Genomic DNA, 14,788 nt, shown 5'->3' on the forward strand with positions numbered 1-14,788 from the left:
TTTTTAGTTAAAGGACCTAACGAAGATAGATATTCCCAGGAGATCATATAAAATTTACTTATTAATCTCATGAATCCCCAGGATATATTTAAAAAAAAACCTTTAGACTAAATTAAGCTCCATAGCAAACATATATTAATAAGTGCTTTCATATTATAAATCAACAAATTAAAAATTGATGACATAATTAATTAAATATTATAATCCAGCTAGGAAAATCAAAACAACAATGTTTATGCACGCATATTTCAAAACGTTCTTATCGTAACTTTCATGTAAAAATAAAACTCGAAAAACTTTATGATTTTCTTAATCAGGCTATAAATTTCATTTCAGGTGATTTATATCAATCAATTCAAGAACGAGTCTGGATGGAGGGACAAAATAAAACATCTTTTTAAATAATTAAAATGAATATATTACTCACAACATTGTAATTAATAATAAACCTAAATAATAATAATAATAATAATAATAATAATAATAATAATAATAATAATAATAATAATAAACGTAAGATAAGCACTGATATAAATGAATAAATAGTGGATACAATAAACTAATTAAAAGTGAGATTGCAAAGCCTGTTAAATATTTTTAAAAAAGATAAAATACCAAATTAGTTTCTTTCTGTTGGTCAGATCTCATTCTTTTTTCGCTGAGTCACAGGTTAAATCGTATTTCTAATTGTACTGTGACCTTTTGTTTATGATGGACTATTACAATGTTTGCATTATTTGCGTTCGATTGTAAAAGCCAAAGGAGGAAAATGATAAACAGAATTTAGATTTGCAAATTATGGCCAACTAGAGAAATTAAAATGGACGTTTTTATAAAGCGAAACTCAATCCTAATAAAAATGCACACACACACACACACACACACACACACACACACACACATATATATATGTATATACCAAATAAATTACAAAATTCTATATTCCAAATTTTAAAGATGTTGACTATATTACCGTTTATTACTTTAAGTATTGCAAAGATATTCATGTAATTATTATGTCAATTATTAAATTTATTTTGCCCTTAACTCATCAGAAGAAAAAACATGTATCAATTTTAAAAGAGAATAAAGGCATATGAGCATGCTTACATAATCATACCCATACGCCTTTTGATTTTGTGATTTTTTATATGCTCTGTAGTTCATCGAACTTCATAAATTAAAAGATTTATATGAATAGAAGGTAAAATATAATTAAATAAAAATATTTCCTTATATATATATATATATATATATATATATATATAAAGCAATAGGAATGAAATGTTTACCCGATACAAGCAAGTGTAAACTTCAACTTAATATAAATATGTATATTTATAAATAAATATATTAATCCCAACCAAATAAAAAAGTTCAATACAAACACAACAGAGAGTAGAGCTTGTCATAAGGGAAAGAAAAGAAATTAAAACTGTAAATTAAAACTTACATGTAAATTTATTATTCAACAAATACAGTTTTCAAAAATCCTTATACTGCAAAGTTTCAAATAATGCTATTTTTGTTATTTTTCTTCTTCAGAGAAAGAAAGAAACTAACAAATTATTATTATAGCCGAGCTAAAATTTTCTGGTTATGGCGTTAAATGAATAGCATTGTTAGTCATAAATTATAAAATAAATGTGTTCATGTCAGTTAAAAACATGTGAAAATAGGGTGAACATAGAGGAAAAACAAAAACAAACCAGGAGTAAAAGTTCCGGCGTGCATGAAAACTCACTTGATGGTAAATCTAAAACAAATAGTCAGAATTTCAAAGTCAGTAGAACGCACAAGTGAATTGTAGAGTGAAAAATAATCCAAATAGAGAAGTAATTTCAGATCAAGTATTAATCTGATTGAGAAAGTAGTTAAATGAATATAAAACTTTTCTTGCAGCTGCTGAAAAAGCCCTCAAATCGTAAAGTTTATTTTCAGTCACTTACACATAACCAACTGAACTGCTCCCATGGTTTATTTGGCATAAAATGGTAAGAGCAGACTTTATATTTGAAAATTAGATCAATTCAAATTAGAATTGCAAATGTGTAGGTGTCAACCCAGACAGTGAAAATCGTCTAGACAGCACGGAAGTCATGATTTGAAGTGTGCTCAAACCATTAGAAGGTAACAAAATCCTAACATTAAACGAAAGGAAGGCTAAATTTAATTTAAATGTGAAAAAAACAAAAGGTAGGTTATGTTTTAGTGGAGGCTAAGTGATTTCAAAATTGCTATACTTGTATTTTGCTTCATGTTAGCATTTGGAAAATCATCTCACTTTTAGTATTGATTAGATTCTTGCATTAATGAGAAGTTATTATCCTTACTGCCTATAATAAGCAGAGGTTACAAAATTGGGAGCCAGAGGTATATGATTGGGATTTACAGATAATATAGATTCTATAGCAAACCCCACTCTACTTGTGAAGCATCCATTGCTCCAAAGCAGCATGCATACCACGGATTTAATCGATAGAAGTCCAGTACAAACAGACAAAATTTATAGAAGCTAGAAGTAATTGTAAGAAAGAAATAGCGACATCTAAGAGAGAATATAGCGAAATCAACAGAAAACGCATTGGAGCACAGAATCTGGAAAATCTACAACAGTGTAGAAAATAATGGGCAATCAACTATCCACCCATTATCTAACTATCAAGAGATTGTTTGCATGGTAAACAAGAAGGCTAACATGCTTGCCAGTCGGTTTGTCTCAAACTATATTGAACCCAGCAAACGACTCCCTCCCTGATTTTCCTTTGTGGGCAGATGCCATACTAGATGATATGAAAATCACCCTTTCTCAGGTGCATAATATCATAAAAAGACCAAGACACCTCAAAAGCATTTGGACCCGATCTCATCTTGGCTGTTCTAGATAAAATACTCCACTGAGGTTGCTCCAGCCCTATCCAAACTTCACAACAAATGCCTTAACGAATCTTGCTTTCCTGACTGCTGGAAAACTGCTTCTGTGGTACTAGTTTACAAGAATTTGGGCGAAAAGACTGACCCATTAAATTATCGTCCCATTAGCCTCCTCCTGCTTTTCACCAAAATATTAGAATCCATAATTAACCAAGGTCTAGTCCATCACCTTATAGCTGCTAAACTTCTGACTGATCAACACTATGGATATAGGCAAGCCCGCTCTACAGCAGATATCCTAACTGTAATCTCTGAACATATATACCATACACTGGATAAAAACAGGGAAGAGTAGTGTTGTAGCCTAGATATATCTAAGGCTATTGACAGAGTATGGCACAGTGGTCTTAGGAAAATCAGATCATAAAGTATCACTGGAGGATACTTATTTTCATACATAATTAAATTCTTCTTACATAAGAGAAAAATCCAAGTTGTCTTCGACGGTCGTTCATACAAATAATATGATATAAATGTGGGTGCATCTCAAGGGTCTATCCATGGACCTTTATTATTCCCAATATTCATAAATGACCACCCTGATAAAATTGTCTCTGAAATAGGTATATTTGCTGATGACACTATGGTTTATAGTAGGCACGAGGGAAAACAAATAAACACATATCTAAAGAAACGGCAGAAACACCAGCGAAAGACCTACAATCTTTAGTGAAATGGAGGACAAAAATAGATAGTCACATTCAATGTTGCCAAGACTAAGCTTGTTTCCTTCAATAATTACAAGAAACCTTCTTAATCACCAATAGCTATGGCTAAAGATACATTACCTGAAAGTATTTCATTCAAACTTTTCGACCTAATGTTCACAGGGAACATGAGTTGGAACAGATACACTGAGAGCATTGCCAGGGCCGCTGCAAGAAAGATGGGCTCCCTCTACTGTGCTAGAAAGTTACTTACGCCTTAAAGTATCCTGTACCTCTACAAGGCCATCATTCGCTATGTATGGAGTATTGTTGTCACATTTGGGTTGGTGCATCTGCTACTAGTCTCTCACTTCTGGACAGGGTTCAAAAGAGATTCGCCAACCTGATAGATCCTGAACTGTCATCTAGGCTTCAATGTCCCATCGACGAAATGTAGCATCCCTCTGCCTGTTCTACAAGTATTTTGATGGTAGACGCTTTGACGAGCTACAAGCCCTTGTGCCCCTCGATGTAAATACTCCCGACAAACACGACAAGCAGCATAATCCCACCCCTACACAGTGGAGATCCCTAGATGTAAGAAAGCCTTTTACTCTAATATTTTCTTCCCCAGAACGGCTAGACTTTGAAACTCCCTTCCATTTTTGCTTTCCTTACTGTACTGACATGCAGAAGTTCAAGTGTAATGTGAATAGATATCTTGCTGCTCAAATCCCTACATTGTATTACTGGAACTTATATTCCTGATAGTAGCTCTCTAAATCACAGTGGCACTATGCCTTGTTTGGGGTGAAAATGGAATAAAAAATATCCCAATTGATTAAGAAACGAATATTTTTATATCTAACTTTTTTTTATAAAGTAGTTAAAGAAGTTCCCTGGTTAATATTTGGGTTTATATTATTAAATGATGATATGTGTTAAGAAATTATCAGCTTTATTAAAGTGGAAGTGGATCCAATGTATGTGCATGTTTTGGGTGCAATCTGATTACTTTTGCTGGTGTTGTGGATTCTATAGTTGTTATGGTCAGGGTAAGAATTGGATGAATTATTAAGCATATTGTTGCCAATCGGGTTGTCAAGATAATGAGTTTCACTATTTATATTGTTAGCGTTGTTATTTAGCAAGTTTATTGGTAGAGAGGGATGTTCAAGTTCATTGCTATTTGACTGTCGGGGGATTGGCAGGTGGGGAAAATGAATAGTGTTGATTGGAAGGGATTGAGATGGTATCTCCATTACAGTACAGCAATAAAACATATCCTTATGTATCATCATCATCATCATCATCATCATCATGACGGGCTCCTTGCCCGGACCAATGTGACTCTTCCCCTCCAGAGTTTCCTGTCTTCCATCAGTTGCCTCATATCTCCAGGTTCACAGTTGGCGTCGTGTGCTATTTGTTGGATGTACGTGGATCTAGGTCGTCCTTTGTTTGCATGTCCGTGTCATGGAGTCCATAGAATACATCACTCACCAATTCACGCTTGCTCCTCAGACAATGACCAGCAAATCGTAGGCGTCTTTCTCTGATGGTATTAGATATGGCAGATAGGTTGCCATAAAGTTGCTGCGTGGAATGATTTTGCCAAGATATATTTAATACTGTTCATAGCATACAGGTCTATGTGCCGTCTAGTTTTCTTTCCAATCTTTTGGTGAGTGTACAGGTTGTAGCATTGTAAACAAGGACAGACTCTACCACTGCCCTGAAGAACTGCCTTTTCAGTTTGTTAGTTAGTCCCAAAGCCCATACTGAACACAGCCCATCCAATGCGGCCCATGCTTTTGAGATGCGAATTTCGATATCTCTCCCTGTGGAAACTATGTTGCTGCCCAGATACATAAACTCAGCAGCTTCTTTCAGTGTTGATCCAACCAGAGCCCTGATCTCTCCTTTCACATTGAAAGTCATAAACTTTGTCTTATCCGCATTAATGTAAAGACCAATGTCATTTGCGGAATTTTCCTTATGTATACAGTTATTGATAAGAGGGCATTCACTCTTTTGGAGGCAATCACATTTGGCTTTCTTGGCTGAAGGAAAAGGGATTGCCTGGGCATCTTTAAACTAAAATCAAAATTTTAGAGTACCAATGTCATTGATAAAATTAAAGAAAAAAAAGAATAAAGACAATAGTACTCTTAAATAAGAAACAGTGCCATAACTGCCAATCAAAGAAATGGTTATAAAGTTGCTACCAGCAGCAAAGAAAAGAAGTAAAGGTTGTGTAAAATATTGAAAAGTAATTAAAGTTAATAAAATACGGTCAATATAATTACAACCTTATTACGTATCTTTACTGCTGGTAGCAACTTAATAGCTATTGCTTTAATAGGGGGTAATGGCTGTTTCTTTTTTAGTAGTACTGTTGTCTTATTCTTTTCTTCTATTTTTCTTAAATTTTATCAATGACAATAATACACCAACATTTTAATTTTAGTTTTAGACAGATTGTAGAGTTTTCCGTACCCTGGAACAGGAATGTGAGAGAGAGGGAGAATGAGAAGTGGAGCAATTATGCTCAATTGGCCTTGGAGATAAGGCGTATACACGGGGTTACAACACAAATAATACCGGTCGTAGTTGGTACACTAGGAGTAGTATCAAGTCACCTGGAAGCACATTGAAAAAACTACAAATTCCCGATGTTTTAGGCGTTTTCAGACCTCTGCAATTGTAGGTACCACCAACATTCTTAGGAAAACTCTCGATCTTTGAAGCTACTGGTTTGAAGCCGGGATTAAGGGAAACCATCTGGAAATGACTCCCGTCCCTTTCCAGAGAGACGTTCATAAGCGAAATCAGAATTATTATTATTATTATTATTATTATTATTATTATTATTGTTGCCATTGTTGATATTTTTATAATTATTAATATAGCTATGTTTTTATCACATGTAAATTAAATTAAGCGTTTTTCCCTTTTAATGTCAGGATTTTATGACCTTGTATCGTTTTTAGCTTCTCATGCTGTCTAGGCGACTTCTGCCGTCTGGCTTGACACCTACACATTTGCAATTCCAATTAGAATTGATCTAATTTTCAAATATAAAGTCTGCTCTTACCATTTGACGTTAAACCAACCATGGGTACCGTTCAGTTGGTTATGTGTAAGTGACTGAAAATACACTTTGCAATTTGGGGGCTTCTTCAGCAACGGCAAGAGCAATTTTATATTCTGTTGCTACATTGAAATCCTTTTCCAATCAGATTTTTTTTTTGCTTTAAAATAACTTCTCCATTCGGATCATTTTTCACTCTACAATCTACTGACTTTGAAATTCTGGCGATTTGGTTTTTTTTAAAAATAATTTCCTTCACTTTTTGGATTTATCATCAAGTGAGCCTTCATGCAGGCTGGAACTTTTACTCCTGGTTTGTTTTTGTTTTTCTACTCTTTTCACCCTATTTTCACATGTTTTTAACTGACATGAACACATTTTTTTACAATTTATGACTAACTATCATAAAGTAGTGCTTCATTTAATGCCATAAATTTTAGCTCGGATATAATAATGATTTGCTAACTTCTTTCACATACACAAATATATACATATATACATACACAATGCATAATACATATACATACACACACGTACACATATGCACATACATATACATACACTTACCTATATATACAGACACATACATATATATGCATTCATACACATACATATACACATACATATATATGGATACATGCACATATATGCATATATACACATAAACACATATGCATATATACACATACATGCAAACATATATATACGTATATAAATATATATAGATACACATATACATATATAAACATACATACACATATACATATATAAACATACATACACATATATAAACATGCATACATATACATAGATACATACAATGATGGCAGATCAATTATTACATGCTTCCAGCATTTCAGGCCTACACACGTCACAACTTTTTCATTGACACAGGACTATTTTTTTTATAGACAAATCCCTGAGGCAGTATCTATACAAAGATTTGTTACAGAGTTTTAGCTTTGTACGACAGCTAAATCTCTCTCTCTCTCTGTTCAAAATGTTGACATCCAGCAAGAGCAAGATAGCCAGCAACAAGTCAAACTGCAGACCAGCTTAATGTGGGTACTGGTCTCTCGCTTTATGGTTTTTTAAATCAGAGATTTGCTTCTCCTAGAGGGGTTGCCTTCAACACGGCTTACGGGAACACTCTCCACCCAACATACACATGGAAATAAACACATGCATACATACAGATGTACGCCAACATACATATGCATGTGCACACACATGCAAACATACACACGTAGAGGCACACATATACGCATATACATGCATATGCATATACATATGTACATACACATATACATGTAAAATAGACATTAAAGAACATTCCAAAAGTCATAAATACTCAATGATCCGGACGATGAGGATGGTGATGGGTACAATTAAATGAGTTTGGCATGAAAAATAAACAAAAAAAAAACAATCCAATACAAACAATTTGTAGAAGAGACAGTCACTCGTTAAAGTGCTTGTGCAACTTTACAAATGAATAGACGTCGCAATTAGACAGAAATAAAATCCAAACGATTAGCGATTAAAGCGGCTGGACTGTTTTTATCTCTTTTCCTTCTTGTTCTTTTTCTTTCTTTTTTTTTTAAATAAAAAGTTTGTCTATAAGACACACTTCTGCTGTAGATAATGATGATGATGACAAATTCACACATTATTTTACAAATAAATCGACGTATGAATCAAACAAAAACAACAATCCAACTGATATGTATTAAAGACGCTTGGACATTTTTTTTAAATAAAAAGTTTGTTTGAGACTCACACTTCTGCGGTAGATAATGATGATGATGACAAATTCACACATAATTTTACAAATAAATCGACGTATGAATCAAACGAAAACAACAATCCAACTGATATGTATTAAAGACGCTTGGACTTCTTCTTTTTTTAATAAATACATACATACATACATACATAATACATTTAAACAGACAGATGAGATTTATATTATAGGAGATGATTTGTATAATTTTCTTTATACAGGTATTATTGACAACATAAGCATTTCAATCCAGTTGAGACTATAGGTCTGATGACGGTGGATTTCCAAAGAAATCACAGCTGAAAAATGCATTAGCCAATAAAGAAAATTATAGAATAATAATACAGCTTTACTTGTTATTGTGCACTATTTTAGAAACACCAGAGTTTCATTGGATTTACATCTATGATAAGAGAAAAAGAGAGGGAGACAGAGAAAGGGATAGATAGAAAAGAAAATAGAGAAAGAAAAAGAGATAGAAAGAGAAGCATAGATGAGAGAGGGGCAAAGAGTGAACAAAAAGAAGAGACAAAGAGAGAGAGGAGACAAAGAGGGAAAAAGTGGGGGGGGCAGAAAGAGAGAGCATTTGCATAAAAATTGTATTTTGTCAGGCCATACGTTGCACTCCCCTTGGAGTTTGCTGTTCATTTTGTCCTGATGTTCTATTGTCTGAGCAGACATTGGATGATTAATGTCAATCGATGCGATAATTGACCATTATTTATCTTTGTTCTCCTCCTGAATGCCATGTTCTTTTAAGGCTAAGTAAAAAACAAACTGATATTTTATTTTATGACCATAGAAAACTTTACAATGAACTTATGCTCGAAAATTTAGCCTCTCAAGATATTTTGCGTTAAATTACCTGAAATTGTTTCTACATTTTAATGTGACCTTTCAAATATAATTTCCGTTTAAAACCGTCTTTGTTTTGTGTCATTTGTCTCTTTCATAACAGATAAAACGTTTTGTTTTATTTAATGAAAAAAAAAGCTAGCAAGGGTCGTTTCAAAAGCAAAGGCCCCTATTTTAACTCCAAAAGTTGAAGAGCTATGAAGACGGCAGTGGTACCATTAATACAAGCGACCATTTGTTTTTCGTATATTCAGCACCAATGTCAATGCACTTTTGCCAGGTTCTCAATGACACATCTTCTCCAGATGCACGTCCATTACAAAGGGTGCTTTCTCAAATCGTCAATATCTGCAATATAGAGATGAAACTAAGGGTCAGTCATTATAACAATGCAACTTGCAGCCCCCTCTAATCCATTAGGGCAGAATAATAAAAAAACAAAAAAAAAACGGGGCATTACTTTTGGAACGCCTCACCACCCCTGTATATACATGTACATATGTTTTAACAGAACACTCAAGTAAGTTTCAATAAGAGTCAAAATTTTAACGGACCATTCAAATTTCTTTGCGATTTCATCTGCACTCACAATGGGGCAATTGTTCCCGATTATTATAATAACTGAAATAAATTAACACATAAAGAAATGTAATTCGTTTTTCTTAGATAAATTTTGTTAATTTCATAAAACAAAAATAAGAGTAAACAAAGGATATCTCTTACATTTCCCAATAATATTACATTGTATTGAAATGCAACGTTGAAATGGCTAGGTTCGAATTCGGACATAATTTTCGTTTTGTTTACATCATTTGTGTTCCTCCTTCCATTTAGTTTGTTTATAGCATATTGTAATGGCTCGCAAATAGCCACAAGAAGAACAGAACAGTTTAAAGCAGGTATTACATGAAAACAATGGAAAGTTTACAAACGGAAAGTATTGGTAATTTACTGAACATGCGAGGGTCGCTCTGGAATTAGATCCCTCTCCGGGATCGCCATGATTTATAGTTTATATGGACGATGGATTAGTCCATTTTGGAGGGTGGTTCCCCCACAATACATATCAAACTATTTTGAGTTTTATGTTAGAACACAATACTTATTTTCAATGTTTAATTGTAAATGTTTAGTTGAATAGATATGTACCTTGCTACCATATAAATGTTTAGTTGAATAGATATGTACCTTGCTGCCATGTAAATGTTTAGTTGAATAGATATGTACCTTACTGCCATGTAAATGTTTAGTTGAATAGATATGTACCTTACTGCCATGTAAATGTTTAGTTGAATAGATATATACCTTGCTGCCATGTAAATGTTTAGTTGAATAGATATATACCTTACTGCCATGTAAATGTTTAGTTGAATAGATATGTACCTTACTGCCATGTAAATGTTTAGTTGAATAGATATGTACCTTACTGCCATGTAAATGTTTAGTTGAATAGATATGTACCTTACTGCCATGTAAATGTTTAGTTGAATAGATATGTACCTTACTGCCATGTAAATGTTTAGTTGAATAGATATGTACCTTGCTGCCATGTAAATGTTTAGTTGAATAGATATGTACCTTACTGCCATGTAAATGTTTAGTTGAATAGATATGTACCTTACTGCCATGTAAATGTTTAGTTGAATAGATATGTACCTTACTGCCATGTAAATGTTTAGTTGAATAGATATGTACCTTACTGCCATGTAAATGTTTAGTTGAATAGATATGTACCTTACTGCCATGTAAATGTTTAGCTGAATAGATATATACCTTGCTGCCATGTAAATGTTTAGTTGAATAGATATGTACCTTGCTGCCATGTAAATGTTTAGTTGAATAGATATGTACCTTACTGCCATGTAAATGTTTAGTTGAATAGATATATACCTTACTGCCATGTAAATGTTTAGTTGAATAGATATGTACCTTGCTGCCATGTAAATGTTTAGTTGAATAGATATGTACCTTGCTGCCATGGAAATGTTTAGTTGAATAGATATATACCTTACTGCCATGTAAATGTTTAGTTGAATAGATATATACCTTGCTGCCATGTAAATGTTTAGTTGAATAGATATGTACCTTACTGCCATGTAAATGTTTAGTTGAATAGATATGTACCTTACTGCCATGTAAATGTTTAGTTGAATAGATATGTACCTTGCTGCCATGTAAATGTTTAGTTGACTAGATATGTACCTTGCTGCCATGTAAATGTTTAGTTGAATAGATATGTACCTTGCTATCATGTAAATGTTTAGTTGAATAGATATGTACCTTGCTGCCATGTAAATGTTTAGTTGAATAGATATGTACCTTGCTGCCATGTAAATGTTTAGTTGAATAGATATGTACCTTACTGCCATGTAAATGTTTGGTTGAATAGATATGTACCTTGCTGCCATGTAAATGTTTAGTTGAATAGATATGTACCTTACTGCCATGTAAATGTTTAGTTGAATAGATATGTACCTTGCTGCCATGTAAATGTTTAGTTGAATAGATATGTATCTTACTGCCATGTAAATGTTTAGTTGAATAGATATGTACCTTACTGCCATGTAAATGTTTAGTTGAATAGATATGTACCTTACTGCCATGTAAATGTTTAGTTGAATAGATATGTACCTTGCTGCCATGTAAATGTTTAGTTGAATAGATATGTACCTTGCTGCCATGTAAATGTTTAGTTGAATAGATATGTACCTTACTGCCATGTAAATGTTTAGTTGAATAGATATATACCTTGCTATCATGTAAATGTTTAGTTGAATAGATATGTACCTTGCTGCCATGTAAATGTTTAGGTTAATAGATATGTACCTTACTGCCATGTAAATGTTTAGTTGAATAGATATGTACCTTACTGCCATGTAAATGTTTAGTTGAATAGATATGTACCTTGCTGCTATGTAAATGTTTAGTTGAATAGATATATACCTTACTGCCATGTAAATGTTTAGTTGAATAGATATATACCTTACTGCCATGTAAATGTTTAGTTGAATAGATATGTACCTTGCTAACATGTAAATGTTTAGTTGAATAGATATGTACCTTGCTGCCATGTAAATGTTTAGTTGAATAGATATGTACCTTGCTGCCATGTAAATGTTTAGTTGAATAGATATGTACTTGCTGCCATGTAAATGTTTAGTTGAATAGATATATACCTTACTGCCATGTAAATGTTTAGTTGAATAGATATGTACCTTACTGCCATGTAAATGTTTAGTTGAATAGATATATACCTTGCTGCCATGTAGATGTTTAGTTGAATAGATATGTACCTTGCTGCCATGTAAATGTTTAGTTGAATAGATATAAACCTTGCTGCCATGTAAATGTTTAGTTGAATAGATATGTACCTTGCTGCCATTTAAATGTTTAGTTTAATAGATATGTACCTTACTGCCATGTAAATGTTTAGTTTAATAGATATGTACCTTGCTTCCATGTAAATGTTTAGTTGAATAGATATATACCTTGCTGCAGTGTAAATGTTTAGTTGAATAGATATGTACCTTACTGCCATGTAAATGTTTAGTTGAATAGATATGTACCTTGCTATCATGTAAATGTTTAGTTGAATAGATATGTACCTTGCTGCCATGTAAATGTTTAGTTGAATAGATATGTACCTTGCTGCATAGTAAATGTTTAGTTGAATAGATATGTACCTTGCTGCCATGTAAATGTTTAGTTGAATAGATATGTACCTTACTGCCATGTAAATGTTTAGTTGAATAGATATGTACCTTACTGCCATGTAAATGTTTAGTTGAATAAATATGTACCTTGCTGCCATGTAAATGTTTAGTTGAATAGATATGTACTTTGCTGCCATGTAAATGTTTAGTTGAATAGATATGTACCTTGCTGCCAGGTAAATGTTTAGTTGAATAGATATGTACCTTACTGCCATGTAAATGTTTAGTTGAATAGATATGTACCTTACTGCCATGTAAATGTTTAGTTGAATAGATATGTACCTTACTGCCATGTAAATGTTTAGTTGAATAGATATGTACCTTACTGCCATGTAAATGTTTAGTTGAATAGATATGTACCTTGCTGCCATGTAAATGTTTAGTTGAATAGATATGTACCTTGCTGCCATTTAAATGTTTCGTTGAATAGATATGTACCTTACTGCCATGTAAATGTTTAGTTGAATAGATATGTACCTTGCTTCCATGTAAATGTTTAGTTGAATAGATATATACCTTGCTGCCATGTAAATGTTTAGTTGAATAGATATGTACCTTACTGCCATGTAAATGTTTAGTTGAATAGATATATACCTTACTGCCATGTAAATGTTTAGTTTAATAGATATATACCTTGCTGCCATGTAAATGTTTAGTTGAATTGATATGTACCTTACTGCCATGTAAGTGTTTAGTTGAATAGATATATACCTTGCTGCCATGTAAATGTTTAGTTGAATAGATATGTACCTTACTGCCATGTAAATGTTTAGTTGAATAGATATGTACCTTGCTGCCATGTAAATGTTTAGTTGAATAGATATATACCTTGCTGCCATGTAAATGTTTAGTTGAATAGATATGTACCTTACTGCCATGTAAATGTTTAGTTGAATAGATATGTACCTTGCTGCCATGTAAATGTTTAGTTGAATAGATATATACCTTGCTGCCATGTAAATGTTTAGTTGAATAGATATGTACCTTACTGCCATGTAAATGTTTAGTTGAATAGATATGTACCTTGCTGCCATGTAAATGTTTAGTTGAATAGATATGTACCTTACTGCCATGTAAATGTTTAGTTGAATAGATATGTACCTTACTGCCATGTAAATGTTTAGTTGAATAGATATGTACCTTGCTGCCATGTAAATGTTTAGTTGAATAGATATGTACCTTGCTGCCATGTAAATGTTTTGTTGAATAGATATGTACCTTACTGCCATGTAAATGTTTAGTTGAATAGATATGTACCTTGTTGCCATGTAAATGTTTAGTTGAATAGATATATACCTTGCTGCCATGTAAATGTTTAGTTGAATAGATATGTACCTTACTGCCATGTAAATGTTTAGTTGAATAGATATGTACCTTACTGCCATGTAAATGTTTAGTTGAATAGATACGTACCTTGCTGCCAGGTAAATGTTTAGTTGAATAGATATGTACCTTGCTGCCATGTAAATGTTTAGTTGAATTGATATGTACCTTACTGCCATGTAAATGTTTAGTTGAATAGATATATACCTTACTGCCATGTAAATGTTTAGTTGAATAGATATGTACCTTACTGCCATGTAAATGTTTAGTTGAACAGATATGTACCTTACTGCCATGTAAATGTTTAGTTGATAGATATAAACCTTGCTGCCATGTAAATGTTTAGTTGAATAGATATGTACCTTGCTGCCATGTAAATGTTTAGTTGAATAGATATGTACCTTACTGCCATGTAAATGTTTAGTTGAATAGATATGTA

Source organism: Euprymna scolopes, chromosome 23 (genome assembly GCF_053919585.1).
Source record: "Euprymna scolopes isolate OS-2025 chromosome 23, ASM5391958v1, whole genome shotgun sequence".
NCBI classification, from domain to species: Eukaryota; Metazoa; Mollusca; class Cephalopoda; order Sepiida; family Sepiolidae; genus Euprymna; species Euprymna scolopes.